General features: G+C 43.9%; 2 pseudogenes; both read left to right on the forward strand.

Annotated features, from left to right (window-relative positions):
- The first annotated feature begins 316 nt into the window (after positions 1 to 316).
- LOC120286162 lies at positions 317 to 4,431 on the forward strand (annotated as a pseudogene).
- A 2,348-nt stretch (positions 4,432 to 6,779) lies between these two features.
- Positions 6,780 to 8,719, forward strand: LOC104427336 (annotated as a pseudogene).
- The last annotated feature ends 1,338 nt before the right edge of the window (positions 8,720 to 10,057 follow it).

Genomic DNA, 10,057 nt, shown 5'->3' on the forward strand with positions numbered 1-10,057 from the left:
TTGCCAATTGAGTCCTAAATTTTTTCACTTCTTGCCGATTTAGTCCATCTGACCAATTTTGGCTGGAAAATACTAACGTGGACACTGGTGGTGCCATGTAGTCATTGGTGCTGACGTAGACAATTTTTAATAATATTTTAATATTTTAAAAAATTGATTTTTTTTTTAATTTTTTTAATTTTCTATTATTTTCCTTTTTTTTTTTTTATTTTTGGCTTTTCCGGTGGCCGGGTGGCCACCGGCCACAGCGACGGCCGTCCACCGGCCACGGCCGGTCGACTAGCCTCGCCCGCCACAAGTGAGGCTTGGCCGGGCGATGGCGACCCGGGCGAGGGTGCCCAGCACGGCAAGGGCCGACCTCGCTAGATCTCGGGGTGAGGGGAGCCCTTGCCGGGGTCGCCTCGGCCAGGTGAGCGTTGGCCTCGCCCGGCCGGGCAGGCGACGGCGGCCACCGGCCACTGTGCCGACACCCGACCGGCCAGGGCGAGGGGGCCGGCCGGCCAGATCTAGCGAGGGGAGCCCTCACCCGGACCCCGGAGCGATCGGGCGGCCCTCGCCCCGGCCGGCCGGCGATGGCTGTGGCGGTGGCCAGCCGTTGCCCACCCGACCAAGGGCAAGGCTGACCTTGCATGGGCGGGCGACCCTCGGCGAGGGCTCCCCTCGCCAGATCTAGCGAGGTCGGCCCTCGCTGGGGCCAGGGCGGTCTCGCTCGGCATCGTCGTCGCCCGACTGGGCCTAGCCCGTGGCGGGCGAGGCCAGTCGGCCGGTGTGGCTGGCCATCTTTGTGGCCGATGGTTGGCCACCGAAAAAAAGCCAATAAAAAAAAAAATAAAAAAGGAAAAAAACAGAAGATAAAAAATTAAACAATATTAAAATATTATTAAAAATTGTTCACGTCAACGCCGACGGTCTTACGTGGCACCGCCGGCGTCCACGTCAACATTTTCCGGCCAAAATTGGCCGGATGGACTAAATCGGTAAGAAGTGAAAAGGTTTATGACTCAATTGACAAAATTAAAAGGTTTAGGACTGAATTGGTAAAATTGTAATAGGTTTAGGACTTTTTGGATAATTTTCCCATGCAATTTACCAAAGACACAACCTAGGCACCGCATTGTGAGCGCAGATTTTCTCGTTCATCTCAAGTCATGCAGGAGGGATAGTGAGGACCGCGACAAGGGCCAGGCCCTTGAGTACAAGCTAGCCGCAATGGCGTTGATCCTCGTGGCGGGTGCGGTTGGGGTGTGCCTCCCAATCCTTGAGAGGACGGTCTCGACTTTGCACCTGGAGAAAAAGTATTTTTTCTGTCATCAAGGCCTTTGCGGCCGGGGTAATACTCTGCACCGCTTTCATGGACGTCCTCCCGGATGCCTTTGAGAGCTTGACCTCACCGTGTCTGAGCGAAACGCCATGGGGGGATTTCCCGTTCGTTGGGTTCGTGGCGATGGTTGCCGCCCTCGGGACACTGATGGTGGACACTCTCGCTACTTCTTATTACAAGAAGTCTCACATCGACAAGGCCAGACCGGACAAGAATGTTGGAGGTGAAGAGAAGGCCAGAGAAAACCAAGGTCATGTGCATTTGCATGCGCACGCCTCTCATGGCCATTCTCACACTTCGATGTTGACGGAGTCGGACTCGGATCTCTTGCAGCATAAAGTAATATCTGAGGTTAATTCCACTAGGGGTGTGCAACCGGACCGGGTCAACCCGGTTCCCAAATCGGCCCACCCAGAAAATATGGTCGGGAACCATTTCCCAAAGTTCAGATCCTGTTTGAATCGGTCTGAGAACCGGTTCCGAGGGAATACCCACCCGGGAATTGGATCGACCAAACCGGTTAGGGAACCGGTTTGAGAACTGGTTTGAGAAGGCAAAACCCTAATTCGTTTCTAACTTTCTATCTTTACTCTCAAGCTCTCACCTCCGCCAATCCATCCGAGTGCTGCGCGCTGACGCTGCTTCCACTTGCCCACCGTCGCCTGACTCCCGCAACACCGTAGCCGGGAACGCCCCCGGCAACACCGGCTTCGTCAACATCACCGACCTCTAGGGTGGCAAGGTGGGCTTCGGCGCCGTCACCACCGAGTCCAAGCTCGACTCGTTGTACACCAAGTTGGTGAAGTAGATCCCCTACAACATCTCCGTCCTCCAGATCAGCGCCCCCATCCTGGTCCCGGCCATCCTCGCCGCCCCGGCGCCGTTGGCCTTGGACACGAACGTGACGGCGCTACTCGAGAAGGCCGGGTGCAAGACGTTTGCGGGCCTCCTCGTCTCGAGCGGAGTCATCAAGACGTACCAGTCGGCGCTGGACAAGGGCCTAACGGTGTTCGCACTCGACGTGAGCTCATGTCGCTCCTACTGTACCACGCGGTGGTGGACTACACCCCGATCAGGTCCTTGAAGACAAGCAATGCCTCGATCAGCACCCTCGCCACGAATGGCACCAGGAAGTACGATTTCATCGTGAAGACCTCCGGCGACCCCGTCGCGCTCGACACCGAGGTTGACTCCTCGCAAGTGGCCAGCACGGTGCTCGACTCCACCCTTGTAGCGATCTTCACTGTCGATAGCGTCCTCCTCCCCGCCGAGTTGTTCGGCAAGTCCCCGTCCCCCGTGCCGACGCCGGAGCCGATAAGCACGATTTTTACTCTTCATCGTGAGCTGCCGGCTAATTAGTTCTACTTACCCCATGATATAATATGTATTGCTGAATTTGATCCCTTTTCTAGTTGATTTTTCTGCTGAATTTAGTGGTTAGCTATTCTTCCAAGGTTTCATATGTTATTCCCTGCTTTGATTGGTAGAAGTCTAGCATCTTAATTCGCAGAATCACCCAAATGAAGTAGGTCCGCAAGGATCTTGATTTTCGCGAGTGACTGTTTAAACTGAATGGTTGCTCGGGTCTGTGAGCATTGTGAATTCCTCTTTTATTTTATGAAAGTTTGGTTTTGAATTTCTCTGGCTGTTTGCTTTTTTGATTCATTCTGGTTTGTTACCTGTTCACAATCCAATATCAAGGAAGGTGAAAAAAAATTGATTTCTTTGCCATTATTGCCATGTCTTGTTTTGTCTTGAACCCATTTTGCTTGGTCCGGCATTTTTTGTTTCAGTAGACAATTCATCTAGACTTGCTTCTCTAAGTTTAATATAAAGATACAACAATTTTGATGCAAAACAAGTTCCAATATAAATAGGGTCAATCATGTTCCCGGACCGGAAAAACATAATGGGTCAGGAACAGGGTCCAATGCAAATAGGGTCGGAAACATGGTCTAAAAAAAGAGAATCGGTTATAACAGGGTCGGGTACAGGGTCCAGATCTAGACCCTACCCATTATGGACTTGATCACCCCTAAATTCCACCGATCACAATTTCAACACATCAATTTGACATCTTTGATATTAATTATATTAATTCTTCCTCATTTTTGAAATTTGTATTTATGAAATTGTTAAGTGCTAGAGTTGGGGATCGTGGTGCACTCGGTGATCATAGGGATCTCGTCGGGTGCTTCAGAGAGTCCAAAGACGATCAGGCCACTTGTTGCTGCTTTGACCCTTCACCAATTCTTTGAAGGCATGGGCCTCGGTGGATGCATCGCTTTGGTACTCTTTTTTCGTCTTCAATCTGCTTTTAAATTTATTAAATATTTTTTATGCATATTGAAATCCATTTTCCGATTTGAGCCATGTAAAATCAATGTATTTTTGGGGAAGACCCACTATTTTGGTTTTTGGTCAACTCGGTAGCATTAATTTCCTGAATGCTTCCAAAGATGATAAGGTCTATCTACAAAAGAAGCCATTTGACCACTGACACTGTGAAACAAGTTTTGATATTTGAAGTTGACATCATTCTCTATCATCTTGGAATAATAACTCAGTGCATTCATATTTTGACTTGAAATTTTATAATCGTGTGTTCTGACATTCTTCTACTGCTCATGCACAACATCAGTTATAACTTATGAAAAGACTCTTGTTCTTTTTGTATCTGTAGAGAAAATCAAAATAAATGGAGCACAACTATCTCCATTTCATCATTATTGACCGAATAAATCTATTGAAGTTAATCTCTATTTTCTCTCTTTCGCTCTTTGTAGGCCAAATTTGAGACTCGGGCAACTGCAATCATGGCACTGTTTTTCTCCCTCACAACTCCAGTCGGGATTGCTATAGGATTGGGAGTCTCCAATGTGTATGATGAGAGCAGCTTAAAGGCACTCATTGTGGAGGGCATCTTCAATGCTGCATCTGCAGGGATATTGATTTACATGGCCCTGGTGGGTCTTCTTGCTGCTGACTTCATGAGCCCTAAGTTGCAGAACAACGGGAGGCTCCTGTTTTGGACCAATGTAGCTCTTCTTCTCGGTGCTGGTTGCATGTCTCTCTTTGGCCAAATGGGCTTGAAGCAAGTTTGCTTGTAATGATAGATCCTGTCCGATTTACAGACAAGAGAAGTACCTTGATAATAAATGCAATAAAACATTGTTTTTACTTTCATTGTTGATTTGGTAGTCGTAGCTGTCATTATCCAGCATCCTGCTAATTAGGTGACGCAGAGTAGAGTAGGAAGGCGCACCTTCCATGGTCGCCATGCCACATTTTGCCTTCATCTTATTCACCTTCCTTATCTCCACATCACTGCCGCTTTCCATCAAAATTTTTATCCCTCCTACTATCTCGTCTACACAAACTATCGATGCACTCTCACCCCTCACGTCTCTCCTGCAATCCATCCTTATCCCAACGCCCAATCCCGGATCCTTCACCATTTCAAAGGCATTGAATTGCTGCTCCAAGTATATCAGCCATATGGCAACTGGCATACCGTACCATAGGCTCTTGGTATGCTCTCCACCAACCACTTTATGGATCCTGTAGATTAGAGAGCTTTTAAGATCTACGAGTCTTATAGAATAAGTATAAATTAAGATATTTTGGAGACTCAAAAGGCAATCCTTTTGAAAGGCCATGAAAGGCCAAGAAAAGGGCTATATTGTGGAATAACATACTTGTCTAACATGGTCATTGGTCGATGCTATGAGAAGCGAGTCAATGATTATCATAGCTGCTGAATTTGACATGGTGCACGTTTGATCTCTTAAAAAATATTGATATAATGATGATTTTGCTTTATTTGTGATAGTGATAAAGGACATTTTGTCTACCAAGGGGGACTAAAAAGACCATGAAAAATGATATTACTATAAACAAAAAGGTGCATATTTGAATGCCATGCCATATTTGCCGCAAACGGTCGCCACATTATGTAGTTGTTTGAAGTACTCTTTTCAGACTAGGCTCATATGTAATCCGAAGAGGGTACGAATACCTCGTAGGCTTCTAGGAGGTTAGAGGGGAAAAAGAATAGATCGAACTACGCATAATAGAGGGAGTATCAATAAATACTACATGCCTACGGTTCTTGACGTGAAAGAGCATGCACAATATCAAGTCCCGCATAGGATATCAGAGGTCCAAGTGAATGAAATATGAACAAGCTAACACCAGAAGGCCTAAAAGGCTTTGTGTCTCTTCCCACTCTCGTCAAGACACCTCCACATCTTGTACAAGCTCTTGTGAATTCAGTTCCTTGCAAACGCTCTTGTGAATTGAGTTTTTTGCAAACGGAAAAAAAAATGTGAGAATTTTAGATGCTCTCGGAGCATCGTATAATCATCCATCCACTTAAAATTCTCCATATTTACTTCAACCAAAATAATAAAAAATCTCCATGCTTGCCTTTTGACATGACCTAGAAATTTAACCCGATTCTGCGATTGAAAAAAATCAGGATAAGAAATTGATATCAAGATACGAATTTGGCCATGCAAATCTATGTTTAAAGTGATATGGTTGGCCCGTTCAAATTTCTATATGGATGGCCAAAAAAAAAAAAAAAACTCTCTAATTTGTTTCGACAAAAAAAAAATTCTCCATATTTGCTTTTTGACATTATCTTTTTTATTTATTTAAAATTCAGATTAGAAATTTAATCTGAACGTGATATTGTATTAAATCATAGGAAATCTCTATCTCAAAAGTAGTTCAACTTCGATTATTTGATGTGTGACGTAAAATAACTCCTGCTTTGAAGTGACGAAGAACAAAAATAGAAGGATTGACAGCGTATATTAATATACCAAGAAAGAAGCAAGTCTCTTGATGATGTATTCACTATTCAAATGCTATCTCTCACCTCCTTAAAATACTAGCCCTATAATTTTATTTCTCCCATACCAAATTTTCCCAAGTTAGAAACATAACCCGAATTCACAATTCAAAAATAAAAATCGATTGCAGAAACGAAATAAAAACAAAAATAGGCTGAGAAATCAATGGTAAAATATGGGTTTGGCTATAACATGATACAACTGGTGCTTTTAAATCTCAATATTTGTTTTGATCAGAAGAAGAAACAAAATCTCCATAGTTGTCTATTTGACATTATCTATTTTAGGTATTTTCGGTCGCTACTTACCTAAAATTCATCATACTAGTTGCCGCTATCTGGCTTTTTCATCAGTTCCCATGAATACTTTCCGTTTATGCTTCTAAGTTTAGGCAACAGCGTAGACCTCCATTGGACTCTCTAGACAATAACCTCATCTTTTCTTCACGAATGTCATTGTAAAATCTCCCCACAACCTTGAAGTCTCGGAAGCCGCAAGGAAAAGACATTCGACGCCTTCGCATAGTGCAAGCTACCAAAGTAAAAACCCTAAACTAGGACCCCCACTGTTAAGCACAAATTCGTCCTTCAATCTCCGTCATGAGGCTTTTGTGCCTGCTTGCGCTGATCCCGGTCGTCCTCGGTGATTGCACATGCGAGAGTGATAGCGAGGACCGCAACAAGGGCGAGGCCCTCAAGTACAAGATAGTGGCGATCGTGTCCATACTCGTGGCGAGCACGATCGGGGTATGCCTCCCGATGCTTGCGAAGAGGGTTCCGGCTTTGCACCCGGAGAGAAGTACCGTTTTCGTCATCAAGGCCTTTGCGGCCGGAGTGAGACTGTCCACCGGGTTCATTCACGTCCTCCCGGATGCCTTCGAGAACCTGACCTCCCCGTGCCTGAGCGAGACCCCGAGGGGGGAATTCCCGTTCGCAGGGTTCGTGGCGATGATGGCCGCTCTCGGGACATTGATGGTGGACACTGTCGCGACTTCTTATTACAGGAAGTCGCACGCCAACAGGGCCGGACAGGACAGAAGTGCCGAAGATGAAGAGAAGGCCAAAGAAAACCATGGTCACGTACATGGTGCACACGCACACCGCGCAGGGCCATTCGCATGGTCCAATGTCGACGAAGTCGGACGGGAGCTCCTCCGATCTCTTGCGGCATAGAGTAGTATCTCAGGTCAGTATCGTGATTCGTAATTTTCTGCACATTCAGTCGTACTGACTTGCTTGCCACTCGTGTTTTTCACATGGGATTGAGTTCGAATACAAGCGGAAGTTAATTCGATTAGTTCTTCTTCCTAATATGATGAGGTTCCAATTTTGAGATTTGTGGTTTATGTTGGAAATGGTGATTCATTTTTTAGAATTTTCTCGAGTTGCTAAAGTACAATCTAGAATTCCTAGATGAAGTTTTGGATGGTTAAAAATTGTGGCTGGAAAATGTTAAGAAGCAAACAATCTCTGAACAAGTCAGAGATATGGCGGTGGCTGCAAGATGAAGCCTACGCGGATAGCATTCAAGTGAAGTCTAGAATCCTCTAAGGCAATTGTACTTAGTCGGTGGAAATGCCTTTGCTGTAACCTATTGATGTAATGGAGTGAGAGGAGCATGAGAATATACTCCATATCATGAAACTCCTCCACCAACACTTCAATTATTGTAAAATTATTTTCATAAATTAGTGAAACTATCGCCATAAAATTTGTGTTTATCCCTTGACCTATCCTATCTCATCCCTTGTTCATCCTCTACAAACTATATTATACACTTGCACACGACATCACTAATAAAAAAACTATCATCCATATTTAAAACCATGCTTTTGCATACACCCAAATTTTTAACAATTTATAACATTGTTAGGTGCTAGAACTGGGGATTGTGATGCACTCAGTGATCATAGGGATCTCGCTGGGAGCTTCAGTCCCGAGACGATAAAGCCTCTTGTTGCTGCCTCGACTTTTCACCAATTCTTTGAAGGCATGGGCCTTGGCGGATGCATCACTCAGGTACCCTTTTTCTTTCCTTTACATCCTCGATCTGCTTTTAATTTTTATAATAGTATCTTTCATGCATATTGAAGTTTCATTTTCATGCTAAATGCCATGTAATAACTCTGTGCATCAAGTTTATCAAACTAATGTCTGTTTCTCTCTTTTGCCTTTTGAAGGCCCAGTTTGAAACTCGGGCGAGCGCGATCATGGCATTGTTTTTCTCCCTTACGACCACAGTCGGATCACTATAGGGATCGGAATCAGCAACGTGTACGACGAGAGCAGCCTGACTGCCCTCATCATGGAGGGCATCTTCAACGCCGCATCTTGGGGATATTGATTTACATGGCCCTGGTTGATCTTCTTGCTGCTGATTTCATGAGCCCCAAATTGCAGAACAGCGGGGGCTCCTATCGGGGACCTTTGCAGCTCTTCTTCTCGGTGCTGGCTGCATGTCTTTCTTGGTCAAATGGCTTGAAGCAAATTTGCTTGTAATGATAGATAGTCTTATATACACACAAAGAAAAGGGTTGTAATGTGGAATAACATACTTATCTCACATGGATGTTGGTTGATGCTGTGCCTATAGAGTCCACGATTGTCATAGCTGCTGAATTTGATAAGGTGCCCATTTGATCTCTTAACAGATATTGATAACACGGTAGTTTTGCTTTGATTGTGTCTGCTAAGGGGACAAACAAAACATGAAAAAATGATACTGCTGTGATTCCATGAAGAATAGCAGCAACACGTTAAAATTCTTTCCCTTCTTAAGTGGCAGAAATAAGTGAGATTTACATAAATCTTAAATTGGCAACAAAAGCAACCCTACCCCACTCAACATAAGCAACTTTCTCAACTCATCACACCACAGCAAGCTTGAAGTGATCCATATAGTTTAATGCAAAAGAGAAACATCCCAATACAAAAAATCTTCTCAACACAGGAGACCTTAGATGTACTTTAACATCACAAAAGTTGCATTTGCTCAGAAGATAAACATACGGTAAACAGGCATGTATATCCTAGCCTAGAATGATTAGTCATTCTCATCTCTTGGAGAAGCATTTTCAAATTCAAAAAAGAGATGAATGTTCTCGAGACCCTTCACAATTTTTCTGCGTTATTTTATTCTATCCAACAAAGGGAAATGGAAAGAACTCTCACAATTTTTTTTTTTTGTTAACCGAAAGAACTCTCACAATTTACTGCTAAATAAATCAGAAAAGCAAAAATGGAGACAACATCTAACAATCGATTCGTAATTATTGTACAATTTAAACCTTTAACATCAAGGGAGCTCATAGAAGTACTCCACAGCCACAGATTCGACAATGGCAAAAAATGTAAATCAGCTATAGTGTCATTGACAATATAGATCGGCAGCAAATGCCAAATCTAGTAATATAGGTAAAGCATGATCATTCAATTTGTGATTTCGAAAAGTGTGTTTTGATTCTTGCGCACCTTTCGTGAAGTTTTGATTTAAATGAAGGAATTGTGAAGTTTCAAAGTAAACTAGAGTTACGGAAGAGAAAGAGAAGGAGTCGAGAGATTTTTTCATTTTAAGATTTTTTTTTTTAAATGGGAAGTTTCTGGGAATCGCATCCCACCTCAATTTAGAGCAAATGAACAGGGGTGGAGACCTTCTCCTCTCTGTCTCTCTCCCTCCCTCCCTCCAATTCATGTCAAACACAATGATGGCGCTTAAGTCAACCACGTTCATCCCGAACATTGAATGCCACATCATCCATTACACTTTTCACCTCATATTATAAAACTCGTTTTACAATTAATTTTAACACAATCAATATAGTTTAAGGATTGACCCGTATACAATCAAATCCTATAAATTTTAATTGATTCAATTAGGG

This window comes from Eucalyptus grandis, chromosome 11 (assembly GCF_016545825.1).
Source record: "Eucalyptus grandis isolate ANBG69807.140 chromosome 11, ASM1654582v1, whole genome shotgun sequence".
In the NCBI taxonomy this organism is placed as follows: Eukaryota; Viridiplantae; Streptophyta; class Magnoliopsida; order Myrtales; family Myrtaceae; genus Eucalyptus; species Eucalyptus grandis.